The following is a 16,620-nucleotide window of genomic DNA, read 5'->3' as shown; positions in this document are numbered from 1 at the left end:
TCGGTCGTATTTCACAGACCAAACAATTTTTGTCATTTCTCTGAGGAAAGAAAAAAGCGTGTTTTCTTCGCCTCGAGGGTACGACGTGGATTTCACCTTGAGCAACAAAGATTGGCCATTAGAACCCGCACACTGTTATAATCCCGTGAAAAAAGATTCAACTTGGTAGTTTTCGTTTCCTCTTACTTCCGGTCGAGTGCTTGATCGTTTCAAGGAGAATTAAACGCAAACGGTTCCTCGTTGGCCCACGCCAAAACGCGTCAAGTTTCTAGCTTGTCATCTCTGACGCGACCGTAATTACGTTCCAGCGATGAAAAGCAATCACGCACTTTCTGACCTTTCGGCAACTTTGTTGCGAGAGATCGAAACGGAGGATTATCATCTTGTTGGCAGGGCAATTGCGAGGACGAATGCAACACGCAATGATAATCACGAATGCAACGTTTCTACCACAGGTGGCGCCACGTGCACCAACTTCGAGACTCTCGAATCTCTCGGTTCTCATTCAAACGAGCCAATTAACGCTTTTTCTTTCATCCGCTGCACAGTCGTGCTTCTTTTTCCCCAGAGTAAATGGCATTCTCAATTGTCGTTGCAAAAACTAAGATGTTGACGCGTCTAGATCCAATTAATTAGGGAAAACAAGCCGCGAGGATTGCTTATCGATTGTTTTTGTCGCTTTGCAGTGTCGTTGTTTTCCCCGCCTTTAAATTCCATAATTGTTACGATCGTCTCGTAATAATTGTACTATTAGAGGAAGACAGAAATTTATCTGTGTAACCGATCTCATAGGCCGATCTCACAGGTGTCAGTTTGCTCGAGTAGATAGAATGTACGCGCGAATGTATAAATTATTTTAACCAGTCGAACGCGATACGAATTATTATACGTGTTAATCGAAGCTCATTTTTTAAATAAAAAATTAAAGAAAGCGAATAAGTCGGCTCGTTGGTCTAGGGATATGATTTTCGGACTTCGAATGTAAGAGATCACGGGCTTGAATCCCTGACGAGCCCGTGGAATTTCTTTACTTTTACTTTTTACAAACGCGCGCCTACGACACTTTCACGCGACGCGATTTTAAATTTCGGCGAGCGTGCGTGGCTCGTGCGCTGTCCTTGTTTATTTATTTTTCAAACGTCGCGCGTCAGTTTGGACGGTTCGTCTTTTCTCTGACGTCGATGATCCCCTTGGTGGGTCAATTGTAATATTTCCGTCGAGCAACACTCACTTTAGGTTGGGTCTAAACTTTATTTGCCTTGGAACCTTTTGATTATTGGCTCGTTGATTAATTTTTCTCGTAACTTTTGCGTCCCACGTGCTTTCCAATGCGATTGCGTCGATTTTTCTCAGAAATTAATGCATCAAAGTCGAGAGTCGCGAATGGCCGTTGCGAAATTACTTCTGTAAATGAGCGAATGCATCAATTTTATTTAATCAAATTCGCAAGTCACTTTCTTGTTTTGAACACCCTCGATGCAATTCGATAATGTCTCTTGGAACCTGTTTTCAGCTCAATTTCTTCCCACGACATTAGCTCCTGTGCATTTCCATCCTCTCCACTGCGACCCTCTCTAATAAATCTAACAATTCCAACAACACGCGCAACTTTCGAGTAATCACTCCAGTCTCGCGCACTCCGATTCCATTCCCGTGCGACATTTTTATTTCATAATTTAGCCAGTGTTTTCGTTCCCTTCGCAGCGCTTGTAAACAGCGCGTTGAAAAATTGCGACGCGACGCGCTGGAAATCCTTGACGGGGGAAAGAAAAATCGCTGCCGCGCGATTGGCATAAGCCACGAGTAAACAGAACGAAGGAAAGAACCAGCTTATAGAATTTATAAAATGATCGTGGCTGATCGATAGCAGACCCGCTAGCGATGACGCCACTTCTAAGATCACGGAAATCTCCGCTGAATCGCGTGTCAAATATCCACGAGATGATCAACGCTCGCTGCCGGCGTGTCGGTTTGTCGCGACCGATCCTTTCTCTCTCGCGAGCCTCGATGGAAATAACGACGGAAATAAACCGTATCAAAACACGCGTTCCCGAAACACGTTTTATTGCCATCCCGTTGACCGAGGCTGTAGCCTCGAAGGATTTTTACGAAGGCCGGCTCATTATGGATGGTCGAATCGACACTGGCCACTGGCGATTATCAAAGACGATGAAATTGCCGGATCGACGTTTTACGGAAAGTCGGGATAAAATTAACGACGGGATAAAAGTCTATCTTTTTTTGCGACACTTTGTGCAAGTGAGATAAGAGAGCAACGGGCGTCGTCGCACATTCGAGGTACAAGCGCGTATTCGAATACGTCCGTTTCGCAACGTTTGGTCATGCTGGCTCGCTTATGTTTACTGTGCAAACAATTTGAATACACGACGTTGCGTTACGCTTCCCTCTTACTCTCCTACTTCTTCTTCTCCCGTTTTTTTCTTCTTCCTGTCTTTACATAATGAAACAGCCTCGGAGAGCCCGTGTGGCTATTGTGCATCGCTGGATTCAGGAGACCTGTGAATCCCGTGGTACAATCGTAGTTAATTCGGGGCACAAGTTTCGACACCTGACAGACGCCAGATACGCGAACGAAGAGACGAAAGCGAGAAAAAAAGAAAAAAGAAAAAAAAACAGAAAAAGAATCCACACGCGCGACGTTGCACAACGTGCGACGCGAAAGGGGCCATCCTTGCTTCTAAAAGTGAATGTTTGGCCAAAAATGTACGAGTAGATCGGGGCCACGGCGTCCCTATATGCCAAACGAGTCATAGTTCGACTCGAGCAACAACTGTTTCGCGATCCTGTTCCGTGGGTTCTTTCATCGACGACGAAAAGAGCACGTTCGACCAAAAAAAAAAAACCAGGATGCGCTTCCATTCTTTACGCCTGTTTTCGTGCCGGTGATTAAGTAATACGTAATTAATAAAGGCACCGTTTCATTCTGATTTTTTATCGTGCACAAGAACACGCTCAAAGTAATTATCGTCCCCCTCTGCGCATCCCCTGGCACGGCCATGGCAGTAAGTTTCTTGAATATGTGTGTGTGTGTGTGCATGCGTGTTTGTAATGCTGTCTATGTTACACGTACAACAGGGTCGGCCGTAAAATTCTGAACGTGCAATTAGGGCCAAGTCGTTAATTTATTTTTCTCTACGTGTGGCCTATGCTTTCAGCGCTGTCCCCGTATTGTCCGTGGTGTTGTATCGCGGAGACGCGAATCACAAGACGCGGCCTTACCTTCGACAAAAGGTGTTGCTAACAATCGTCGAGTAGACGTCGATGATTTTAGTAACAAATTTATCTCTAATATCATCGAGATATCGATGCGATACAAGGTAGAAAAAGCAAGTATAAAACGAGGCATTTTCCTCGATAGCTTGTCCAATGATTATAAAATTAATTACTGGCGTAACGCATCAATCAGTCCTCTCTAATTACTTTTTATTGAAAGTTTAACGCGCGTTCGTTAGTTAATTCAATTCATAGTACTCTAACAAAAAGAAAAGTGCATAACAACGTTCCAATTACCATTTAGCACATGCCACCTCGTGGATTTAGCCATTTCGCTTCTTTTCGCTTGTCTTTCTTCTTTGCTGTCATTCTAATTAGACGACACGCGTCTTTCCGTCAAACGTTATTCATTGTCCCTTGAGCAACGATATCCCCCGTTTACCTACCATACGTAAACGAACGGTGAAATTTCTTTGATTCTGATGGCAAAAATCTACGTGCGACCGCACACTCGTTATCACGTATGCGCTGACGGTGGAGCGCACAGGCTCGCGCACCTGCACCTACGTACGAGGCCGAGCTGCTTGTGGTTACTAGCAGTCGCTTCGCGGCCACCTCTTTCAATTACTCGGGTCAGCCCGAGGTCGATGTCATTTATGCGCTCTGAAGGCTCCGGAGCTGGCGTTGCAGATTATACAACGATAAAATATCGACGCGTTGACGTTGAACGGCTTTTTACAGACACGAAATCCTCCGTTGGCCACGTTAGCCAAGCGGCCATGTTTTGCAGCTTAACTTTATCGGCCAATTAAACGGCTGCTGGAATATTTTCAAGTCAAACACCGGTTGCTTTCGTTAAGACGAGAGCGAGTAACGACACCGAGCCAATGGAATCTCCGTAGAGGAATCTTCCCCCCCCCCCCGCTCTCCTTCGCGTATTCTTCCCTCACGCGCGCCAGGAATTTTTGCTGCTTTCAGGAAGAAACAGACCTCACCGTTTGTCTCGCCATTTAGAGAGCCACCAATGGCTCGCTAATCACCAGGGCAAACGTGGCAATCTAGTTTCAAATTTTTCGGTGGATTTCGGCTGGCAAAAGCGGACAAACAGGAAATACACGGGTTAAACGAACCCTGTGCGTCTGTGAGCAGTCTGTGAAGGGGAGAGGCAAAGTTTCCACGATCTATACGAAAACGTTCTGGCAAACAAGAAAGGTGAGGAATAATACTACGAACAAGCGACGGCAAACGACAAGACGTAGAGACTCGTAGAGAGAGTATTTCTCGTGTATTCCCGGTTCGGCGGAAAGAATTTCAGCCTGGCGTAAGAACGCACCAAGAGAATACACCGCGTTCCATTTCGTCCGAGACTAGCGCATAACATTTGTTCGTGCGTCGCGTTACTTTCACCCCGGGATCGTTCGCCCGGTGTCTCGTGCAGGTTGGATTCCTCGGAGCTATATCGTGTCAGGAGTTTAATTAAAGATGGTTCAGCTCGGGAAGAATTCCCGAGGAGGAGTTTCAGCGCTATGCGTGTACTCGTCTCGACCAGTCAGCCATCTCGCGAGAGCCTACCTATCGGATAAAGCCACGGCTGTAATCTTCGCCGGTGCCCGCGAAAATTTCTCCTCCGGCTAGTTTCAAAGGCTCGGCCGACGCGGCCGACGTACCTAGGAGAGATACGGCGAGTTAAAGACGCGAAGACGCGATTCCTCTCCACGGGGAGAGGAATCGACGGGAAACAAACACGAGCGAGAGCTAATTTGGCGAGAGACGTCGTCTCGGGGGTAATCCCGGTACGCTGGACGCGCTCCGCTGGATGGAGTTTCTTCGTCGTGGCATCTCCAGCGAGCGAGGTGCGTGGACGAGGTAATGTGGGAGAGGTCGGCGCAGGTCGGCTGAGGTCGCGCACGAGGCACGCATGCCGGAATACAGGGTGCTCGTAAAGTCCCGATTAGAGAAGACGAGAGACCGGACGATCGTTCTTTCGTTCGTTCGTTCGCCGTGTTGTTGCCGCGATGTTCGTGCATCGCCATCGCGGAAGATAGAATTCCCGGAGTTCCAGGTAATATTCGAGCCTTTCGAGTTGGTTTGCCGGTGTGCGCGTGTGCGTGCGCGTCCGCATCCGCGTGTCTATGTTGGTTTGTTCCGTACGGTTGGTCAAGGATCGATATATCGGGGTTTCCAGCGTGGCGTGGACCCCGGGGTTAAATGTCGAACGTATCTCAAAAGGGAGAAGTCGTCGAACGTACGCGTAATAAGTGTAGAAGGCCGGTACGACCGGTCAGTTTTGTGATTTACGTAAAGTAATCCCATTACGGGTCGCGTCGATCGTTAAAGTCACTCGCGTCGCGTTTCTCCGGCTTTTGACGCATACATACGTTTTAACTATGGTTCGGCAAATACGCGTCTATTTAGGAAAATACTATCGGAGACGACACGGGGAAAAGATATTTTGATCGCGTTCGTTTTTATAATCCATAAACGTGTGCGGCACGTTACGGATAGAAATTCTTTAGCTGGACAACCAAGTCTTAGTTTGGTTTCAATCACATTTAATTAGGGATGAAATTCTTCAACCGTTAAACTCTCGATTTACGATCTCAGAATAATATTCTCGAGAGTAATTGTTGCATAAAACCTACCCAAGTTCATCTATCCCTAACAGAACTCATAGTCTCCGCTTTCGTCATTACTCATTGTTTTTTATTTACGACACAAACATGGAACATCGTTTGTCTGAATCTATCAGGAAACGAGTAGTTCGTATGGTAAGAGATCTCGGATTCTTGTCGCTAATACAACGTTGTGCAAGGTAGAATTTTCAGGAATAAATGGACAGAGAGAAACGATTCAACATATTCGATATACACACGATACGTATAGCGAAAGCGGTGAGAAAAGTCGAAGCTAGCTAGGTGGTCGAGCGATGACAACGCAGAATCGATATACCGCGATCCTGCTTTTTTTACCTGTTAGCGTGGTGCAAAGCCTTTCAGAGGCGTTTAACAGCGGCCGATGGTCGCAATTAGCTACATCCGTGACCAACGGAAATTTTTATCGTCGACGAGAGGAACCGTGTTCCAAAACTAGACGAGAACTCCGTACTCTCTCGCCCCTCCGATTCGCATCGTATCTCCGTATGCATCGGCGAGGAATTTTCAGCACGGGTGGTCTGTCGATGGAACGAGGTCGAAGGAACGAGGTCGTAGAACCTTCCGTTGAAACTCAGGCGATGATTGAATAACGTTAATAACAGCTTCGGCATCTGGTAATTTGGCCGATGGTCCGCGCACACCTCGTAACTTAGGATGCCGCGAAGAATCGTCGGTGGACGTCGATGTTCACGATCGTTTTTACACCGTTTTTCACCTCTTTGACGAACAACACTACGTACAACGCTCGCGGAACAAGCGGCATTTAACCGCGGTAAAAATCCATGGTCGGCAACGACACGGCATCGTCGGCAATTGAAACGTGATAAAAGTGGAGGAGAATGGAAAAAAGCGTGGAAACGGCGAGATGCTGCGTCAACGGTGAAACGTTTAACAACGGTATCTCTTCGTTTAATTTGCCGTCGTTGGCGACTGCGAAGCGTTACAATGTAATACACGACGGGGTTAAAGAGTTTACGGGAGAGGCTATATATATTCCGAGTTGGAAAGCTTCAGGTTACCGCCTGAATTTTCAGCTGCGCGCGGCGTAACGTTCGGTAATGGTCATGGGACGCGACAGACGGGAAAAGCATCTCTGTCACGGAGGTTAATATTTAGCCGAGGCATCATCGCGGGAAAACAAAGTGAAAGGTAGTGCTACGTAGCATCATCATCCTTCGGCATCATCTTGCACGGCGACGCTGCCCGCACGGCTGTACACACAGTTTATATGGCCTATGAATCACGAAGCCGCGATCACCACGTTTAGCCTGACAGAGCTAATTGAAACTTTTATTCGTAATTGCGAATCTTCTCTCTTTTCTCTTGCTGCGTTTCTTTTTTTTTTTTTTTTTCTCCTAAAGCCGCTTGGTTCTTACTTCTCACTGCTAAGCTTTAAGCTGCATCCTCACTGAACGAATTTTTCGCTACATCGCCCAAACGAGAGATATTCAATATTCAAAAATTACAATCCCGAGGATTGACTCTCAAAAAGTGGAAACAAGAGCAAGAGTGCTCGAGAAACTCTTTGCTTGTTTTTCGAGAATCAAGCCAGTGACAAGAAGTTGAGGAATTGACTTTTAGAAGATTCAACTGGAGTTGTTTGGTTCGGTGAGGACGTGGCTTTAGTTGCCGCCCTGGTAGCGCGGCGTGTGTATCTCATGGTTTGTAAAAGTAGCGGCGTTGAACGCTGGTGAAACGACGATGGTTCGTCTGTAAAATAGCGGCTGACACGTCCGTGGCAACGTATCTTCACTTTGGAATTACTTCGTACGTTTTACTGGTACTTTTGCGAAGCTTGTAACGCCGATGCGTTCCAGCTAAAACGATATAGCTCGATTTTACTGGCAAAACGCCGAAAGGCTCGGCGATTAGATCGGACGTGATTAGCGATGGTATTTTTGCCGGGGGACGTTTTCAACTGTCTTGCAATAACCATATACTTTCCATTGGCATCGGGAAGCCCGAACAGCGTAACAAGCTGTTCATTCGCACCTCCGACCGAGTCCCGATATTCTTCCCGTTTAAATAACTGTTTACAACCGCGTCGATCTTAAATCAATTTCACGCACGTCCCGCAAAAGCTCGCGGTCTGTAAACCATCGGCTGAACGATACTCGGTTAATCGGCGTGATTGATCAACGCTTTCGGTATCCGATCGGTCTGAATTCGTTCGGTCGATAGATTCCTCGATTGTCAATCCGGGACGGACGAGTTCATCGCGATCTCTGTGTGACCGTGATACTTGTACACTCTGTGAATTCGTTGCAACGTGGCAATCGTACGATAATGGGTACGACTTTTAACTTCGAATCCAAATGATTGATCGAAACACTAGAATTTATATAGTAATCCGCATTGTCGTTGCCGAATCTGATGTTGACAAAGTGAAAGAGAAATTTAAAAAAAAGTTTTTCGTCGAAGAAAGATAAAAAACCGTTTGAGACCGGTAAAGTTTAGTTTGTACACACCGATGCGAGATGCCGTCGCCTCGTCCTAGCTGTTGGCTAGCTTCCACGATCATATTAGCTGGATTTCGCACTTTGACCGCTAGTCGGGTTGGCTTGGCTTCGGCTCCAAGATAGAGATATATATCAAGCGTGCAGCACGCGGTCAAGGCTCGCAGCTACCCCCGGTGAGGTCTTCATCGGCTACCGCGACATTGAGGAATATTCCCCTCTGCACCTATCCCGTGGCCTTCTTGAGGAATAGCCTCATCGTACGGCGAGTCGGAGCCGATGCTAATCACTGGGGCGCGCGGTGCTGCTCGCCGCGGTGCCAACCAAAGTTATATTATCCGCGTGAAAAATAAAACGAACCCCTCTCGCTACGGCTACTCTCGCCGCTTCATTAGCATACGCTCTCTCTCTCTCTGTCTCTCTTCGGACCCTTTCGTACGTATGGTACGCTCGTCATTAGCTCGAGACGCGATTAATAATTGCTCAGGACGGTTAACAGTCAATGTTCATTTCTTCATCGTGCGTGTACGCGTCCCTCTCGTCGTCCCCTTATTTCTCGGCTGTACGTGCCAACGATCGCGATTCTGTTGTCCGTTAGGGCCGCGAATAATCACCGGTAATTAGACCGTGGAATCGAGGCATCTTTATCACCCACCACCGCGAACAGGATTATCCCGGTCGTTTAACGTCGCGTCGCTCCTTTTGCCGCTGCGGCTACGTTTTCATTACGGCTGACATTATATTTCACTCGGTGGAACTGGCCGCGTAATTCCAATTGAGATGGATCGCGATACGCGGAGCGGTTCTGCAAGCGCGATTTTCCACGGTGATTGATGCGTTTAAACGGTTCTCGGAAAGACAGTCGAGTTATTAAAATCGAGTTGTTAGAAACAGCTTGATAGAATGAGAGAGAGAGAGAGAGAGAGAGAGAGAGAGAGAGAGGAGGGGAGGAGGAGAAAGATGGAAGTATCGATGCAAACGAGGATGGATAATTAATAAATTCGCGCTTTTCATTTCTTCGGTTTGACTGGAAACCATGGGAACGAAGGATTACGTCAGAGAATTTATCGAGGAGAGTTTAAGGAGAACGAGCGACGCGAGGACTTACGCTTCGTGATCTGTCGGGCTCGCGCGCGTTCGATCATCGCGGAAACCATATTATTATTAAGCTTCTCGATACACCGTGTCGACGTGGTAGCTCTTTGTAAAGGTGTCAGGTTTCTCAATTACCTGTTGCGCAACTCTTAATTACGATGCACCTCAACGCGCGATAATTCGTTACAATGTATGCTCTCGTGCTCTGCCGAGATGCAACTACATACCACTTACAATCGGATATACGCACGCACGTGCTTAGGTACGTGTGCCGATTTGACGAATTTTGTACGAGCCTCCTTGCATATGCCATCCTCGGAGCGTTACAAGGACATACAAAGTGTCTAGGTGTCGTTAATCAAGCGATCGGTGATTCGCAAAATAAAATATAGCCGGACACGGTCGGCTCGTTCAATTCGAAAGAATGAATTCGTCGTCGGACGAACGACCGTCGAATCTCTTTGATATTCCTGAAAAGCGGAACGCGCGTGTTGTGAAACCGTGTACACGTAAGCGCTGTGACTGTGGCTGCGAGAATTCATAAATTATCTGAATTAACGGGCAATTTATTAAAATCCGCGCGCATATTTTATATGTATCATCCTCGGTGATCCCGACAGAGGAGGCTGCCAGGGGAAACAGACACGCCGTGATATAATATCGTAGTCCACGAAAAGATCCATTTGCTTAAACCGTTAGCGAGATAGGCGCGGCAAGCGCCTTTACGAACGCGCCTCGTCTCGCCTTTCTCTCCTATGGGAAATGGCGTTTTAATTATTACCCGGCGCGTTAACCCTCGCGAACCCATCGTCTAACGCGCAACCTGCATACGCGAGCGTGTGCTCTTTTGCATAGGTGTGCGCGAAGATACGTCCTTTTGTGGAAGAATTCTTTTCTGGTGGATTCTTTTCTATCGAACTTTCGTATCGCCGACGATTCGTAGGAAATCGTCGAGCACACGACCATTTCTTCTTTTTCTTCTTCGCTCTAAAAATTCCTGCGTAGCCACGATTGTGCAGTTTCTAGAATCGTAAAGGAATTATTACGCACGATGGCGATAATACACCGACGGTGTGTATATTTTTTTAACATGTCGCAACAAAAGATTTCACATTTTGAAAAGCAACGAAACTTTTTCGAATTGTGTTGCCACACGTCGCGAGGCAAAACCCGCTGCAAGCAACTGTCCGGTTTCCTGCCGGCAATTACACGATCATTGAATCCACTAACCGTCGACTGTGTTAAGCAGGTCGCCAATGAACGCCCACGCGGTTGCGAATCGCCGGCGGTTGCGAACGATCGATCGATCGATAGATGGACGACACCTTCCGAATCGTCGAAACGTTCTGTCGACGATCTCCGCGTGGCTGCGGCGATTAAAACGATTAGAAGCGCTGCAGGCGGATTTAGATTCGCCTCGGTATCGTCATTTTTTAGGAGATTCTCTTTTCCAGGTCGGATGATCGTTCTCGGTTCGAGATATCCGACCTGGTCGGAGCCAGCTAGGTGGAAGGCGCGGTTGAAGTGGTAGCGGTTGAATGGAGAGCTCCGGACATGAGCTTGTTCGTTCCGAAAGAAGTCCGCGAGAGCAGACAACACGGTGGTCCGTGCCGATGCAAATGCAAATGAGCCGGGTCGGCCCATATAGCGGGCGTGCATAGTGGATCACATTAATCAGCCGGAGCCCCACCGACCAAATCACTCGCTTTTTAGCCCTCGCTTGGCCCTATCCTTTAGCCTTATATACGTCCGCCTTGTCCCATCGGATCCGAGTGTCGCAAATATTATCGCGAACCCCGGATTCTGCACGACCGGTTTCTCTCTCCGGCTGTCCCTTTTTCTCGAGATAATGGCAACGGGCCTTAAAACGAACCACATTGCCTCGCCACGCCGCTACACGGTTGTACGTCTCTCCGCTGAAATACTTTGTCTTCTGTCCCCGGCCAGTTTTGTAACTATTTGTTTCGCCCTTCGTTTCTCGGATTCTTCCTACCAACCTTGTGAAATTCCAACCTCCGTGCGAGGAGGATGCACGAGGAAGAAAGGCACGAGCCGTCTCCACCGATCTCCTCGGTCGACTTCGAAATCGGCACAAGCAGCGTTTTTACATTTTCGTAAAGTCGTTCTCGAGCCTCTGCCTATCGTATGCACCATCGATCCGCTTCGATGTGTGTATCCGCGCGATCTTGTGCGCGTGTGCACAGTTTCCGAATTTCGACGAGTCTCGCGTGCACCAATTACACGGCTAAATTACCGGCCGAATTTGGAAGGGCTTCGTTAAAGAGGATTCCCAACGGTTCGAACCAGTGCCCCGTAATCATTCGACGGCGCTTAAACCGTGAGTACGTATGTATGTACACGTACGCGCGCACACGCGGACACTGCCACGAGCAGGTTGTACTTACAGGACCGTATTCGGCGCCACTTAAGCGCCGACAAACTTATTCGTAACTACTCCGGCGGATCGGCTCTCTCTTGAACTTCTCCTCTGGCGGTTACAGGCCGAACGCGAAGCAACATATCGAGAGCAAACGGCTCTTCCGGAAGTCTTATATGGTAGGCGAAGTTAAGTACGGACTTGGAACGCAGTTGGGAATAACTCTCTGAGGCAATGGGCATATATACGTATACATATACATATATATATATACGCGTGTGACTATCGAGCGGTTCGGACTTGCCACAGTGGAAATCAGGAGAGAGAGAGAGAGAGAGAGAGAGAGAGAGANGAGAGAGAGAGAGAGAGAGAGAGAGAGAGAGAGAGAGAGAGAGAGAGGAAAATGATGCTTTAACGAAGCAATAACGTAGGTAAAGAAAGGGTTATAGACTCGTAAGTGGCCACTTAGGCCGAGGTAAATGAAAGCCTCCCCATCTAACGGTCCATATCGAGAGCTTCCAATTGTTAAATTGAAAAATCGACGCCGCCTATTCGTATTTCAACTCTTCTCCAATCTCGCCGAGTGTGCACACTGGGTGTACCTTTTCGCTTGAAATTTGACTCGCTTTGACATTTTTCTCCGATATTTATTTCTCGATTAATTAGGAAAAGCGAAGAGAGTAGAGTACGATGTACGAAATTAGACCGGGAAAACGGAGCACGTCGTGTTCGACTGCGCACGGTGAAGTTCTTACAATTGTACACACGTGTTACGTTCTCGAGAGTTTTTAACGAATGGGGCATTTCCCATTTCGAGACGAGCTGTCGCAGGTATTTCCTCGCAGAGTGTCCTTTCCCTAAAGAACCCGTAGCATCGTCCCATTATTCCCGTTCGCCTCGCTACGAAACAAAGCACACCGTTCCCCCTTAACAGTCGCAGATCTGATTGCAACTGCTCCTACGAGCTCGTTTCACCGCGAGAGCTCTCTGCAAGCGATTATTCCAAAAAAGTACCTTCCGATTACGCGCAGTTAATAGGCTCGGACTCGCACGGTAATTGCGAGGTTAACTGATTTTTAATGACAGGTCTGTCGATTGCTACCGCGACCGCGCTTCTTCTCCTTCCCTCTCCCTCTTTCTTTTCTTCTTCTCCTTTACGTTTCACCTCCTCCTTCTCTTTCCCCTCCCTCTTGTTCTCTTTCTTCTCCTTTCTCAACGCGATCCTCCCTTGGGAACTCTACGATATTCCCCTTCTCGTTCGAACCTCCTCTCATTTCGTATTCCTTTCCGACGTTTCAGTTTTTTCGACTACGTTCGGTCGTTACCGTCGCCGCAACCGGTCACGTATCGTTTATTAAAACGCGTTACGAGTTTTTAATACCAGAACACCACCAAGAAAAAAGAAAAATCGAGACTGACCGTATTGTTATTACACCTGTCTCTCATTTTTCCACTTACTCCGATACTCATCGATCGTTTCAGCTTTTGTTCTGCAGGAAGTCTGCGTCGTAGACACGATCAATTATCTCCCCCTGTTGAATCGCGTCGTGTTAATCGTTGGTACACCAATCTGAGAGTCCCCACTCGAGAGTCCCCACTACCGCGAAAATATCTCGTCGCAATGAAGATGGAGAACGAAATCGTATCATTTCCCCGAGTGGAAGTCTCGCAGATAATAAATTCAATCGATGTCAATCTTTTTTTTTTCCTGCCAGGGCGTTTCAACACGTCATTTGCCACGACAGATTATTACCTTACGAGCGTTAACTCGTTGAGCATCTAGGAGATGTAGCGCGTGCATGCATTTGCCATTTCTCAAACTTTTAACGCAAGATCCACACGATTTACAATCCGACGATCAGCTGAGAGGAGAAAGAGGCAGGATCTATAAACGCGCGTGTTGCCGCGCGCCTTGAGAGAGAGAGAGACCCTGATGCGAGTGGGCCCCGCAGGACTAAACTATCGGCAAAATATCGCTCTTCTATATCTTCGACAAGTTTCTCTGCCAGTAATCACCGTTCCGGCATTGCTTTTACGTCAATAAATACAGAGTGTGCCGAACGACACGACACCGGTTACGTAATCGTTATTGCAACGCCGATGTCCGTGACTGGTCTTTAAATTATTAAAACATCCTCCAGCAACATAGTGTAGACGACATAGCGTAACATTTATCACGGCGTCGCTGTTATTCGTGCTAATATATTAACGTTTATTTCCAATTCAAGGATTCGAGAGCACGTAGAGGCAGGCCGATCGCCCGGCTAGAATATGAAGACGTTCATAAATATATATCATTCGTTAATGTATTTCGAATTTTCGAAATCGCCGCTTCGTGGATTCCACGGCCACGGAGGAATTCGGATAAACCGGTCACTAAATCACCGCGATAATACCCAGACGGGATAATTTCGAAGACGCACGAAGAAATCGGAGTGGAGTCCCCGGATTGGTGATTTACAAGCGTCAGGTCGAACTGTAGTAACTGTTCCCGTGTGTCCACCAAATTGTACAAATCAAGCTCACTGCGTAGCTTCTTACTTACTACAAGGTTCGTAGATCATAGACTTTAAACTTTCAAAAATTACGGCTCGAAGAGTTCTCTGAAATTTTTCGTAGAATTCGTACGAGACATCTGCGAGATTTATATTGTTGTTGACATCGACCTGGCCAGCGAGCAACGTTTTCCTCGAAACGATATCAAAGTTGCGTAATGCAATTATCATTACGTAGCATCCTCTGTTCCTTTTTAATCGGCGTGGGCGTTCTCCGGTAGGAAGTCGAGTTGATCCGTGACGTTTCAGACGGTGGATTCACACGATACTTTCGGCCGTGACGGTCACCTAGTTCCACTGTTTTTTCTTCTTCTTCTTCTTCTTCTTCTTCTTTTTCTATGTTTCCACACGAAACGCGAAATCATTGTGGAACATGGTTATTAGTAGACAAGTCTTACGTTGCTCCTTAATGGTCACGGTCTACATTCATTATTCGTTGCGCTTATGTCGTTCATTGTTTCGAAGGATACGTAACATCGGGAGCAATTAGCAGACGACGATAATAGCAGTCCGTATCTCGAATTGTTTATTAGGGTAATTTGTATCGTGTTAGATGAACGTCGGATAGCGATTTGTAGTTTAGCATGCATCGTACGAGGTAGAACGATCATTAAGTGACTAAGCGCATTTTTTTTTGAACAAGACGATACTTTGTACGATGAATAGGAATTTTCGATGAATTTTCGAGGTTTCTCTGTTGAAATGCGTCACGAAACTTTCTACTACTTATCAAATCTCATTTTCCACTCGGTTGTTCGCCTTTCACCCTCTGCGTATTTCAATTCCTTCTTAATTCAAAGTTCATAAGTCACAGCGCGTTTGATACTACCTGAGATGGTCCTACATAGATATTCCAGTCACAAAATGAAATTATTTCTTATCGATCCTAAACCGTGTCTCGGAGATACTATTTTACCAAAGCTCTTGTTTAAAATTAGTAAGCGTCCCGTGATTTACGAACGGGAGTGTACAAATGTACGTGGAATCGCATACAAGTTATCCAGTTGCTTGCCGCAATCCCTTTCAAACAATAGACATCGACGACAACGTTACAAACCTCCTAGTTTATTATACTCCGCTCGCTAGACTTTTACACCGTTCTGTGAAACTCATTGATCTATCCGGGATTGAAATGAATATTTGCGCGCGCTCGCGTGGCGTCGTAAAAGCGACGACAACTGCTATCAGGGAACTAATTAGATTGCGAAATGTTCGACGCACGAGTGGAAGGAGAACGGCGTTTTCCTTGAGAAACAAATGATAGCCCCGGATGCTATTCTTCATCGAAACACGCAAATCGTTCGTTCCACATATTCGCTACGTGGACTACGACGAGGCTGCCGGAAGTGATTCTCAATTTTTCGTTCGTCGCGGGTTGTCGCGATTTTGTTTCTTCTTTTTTCTTCTTCTTCTTCTTCTTCTTTTGCGCGCGCAAAATTAAGAAGATGTGGCGGGCGTGCCTGGAGAGTTGGCTCGCGCAGATCGCTGAAACGATGGAAAAAGGATGGGTAACAATGTAACAGAAATCACGGCTAATACGTTGACACCCATGCACGTTTATTACCTTAATGTGACTAGTCGGCCAGGGCTGGCCCTTCTGCTCCAATGGCCCATTCAGACGGAGACGCGAAGAAGCCCGAAATCCGGTCGTCGGAACGAGCCATTGTGTCGCCACAAAATGCAGCGAGTGTCCTCACAAAGGAGTCGCTCGCTGCTACCGTGCGAATATGTTGCGACACAACAATCGTTGCAACGATGCAAGCCGAGCGCATGGTGATGCAAAGCAGACGACACCGAAAACAGAGAACACACACGGGAGGATAACCCGATGAATTTCCATTCATACACCTTGCCTCCAGATACCGACGGAAATATGAAGCGTTTACCGGAACTGTATAGAAGAGAAAGGGTTCACGGAGAACGAAGGTTCACGGCTGGCTAATTGGAAAGTAGGCACGCACATGCGTGCCCGTTCTCGTGAGATTAGCCTCTGCTTTTCGTTTTGTCACGTTCACGTTGAATTCGCCAACAAAGTGGAGAAACTGAACTGGTTCTAGTCTGTTTGCACGATAGCGTCCTTCTTATTTGTGCGAGAAATATGCAAAGCGAGTTACTCGCAGAAAGATTCTCTCAAAGTTACGACATTGCTGAATACACGTATGTAGCGGGATGAGATAGTCTCGTCGCGAGTCGTTTTTCCATCCTTTTCTGACACTTTTTCTCCGGCTGCGTCTAAAGTATTTCGCGAA

This window comes from Frieseomelitta varia, unplaced genomic scaffold (genome assembly GCF_011392965.1).
Source record: "Frieseomelitta varia isolate USP_RPSP 00005682 unplaced genomic scaffold, Fvar_1.2 scaffold_182, whole genome shotgun sequence".
NCBI classification, from domain to species: Eukaryota; Metazoa; Arthropoda; class Insecta; order Hymenoptera; family Apidae; genus Frieseomelitta; species Frieseomelitta varia.
The sequence above is the reverse complement of the archived record's forward strand: the minus strand, read 5'-3'. Positions refer to the sequence as shown.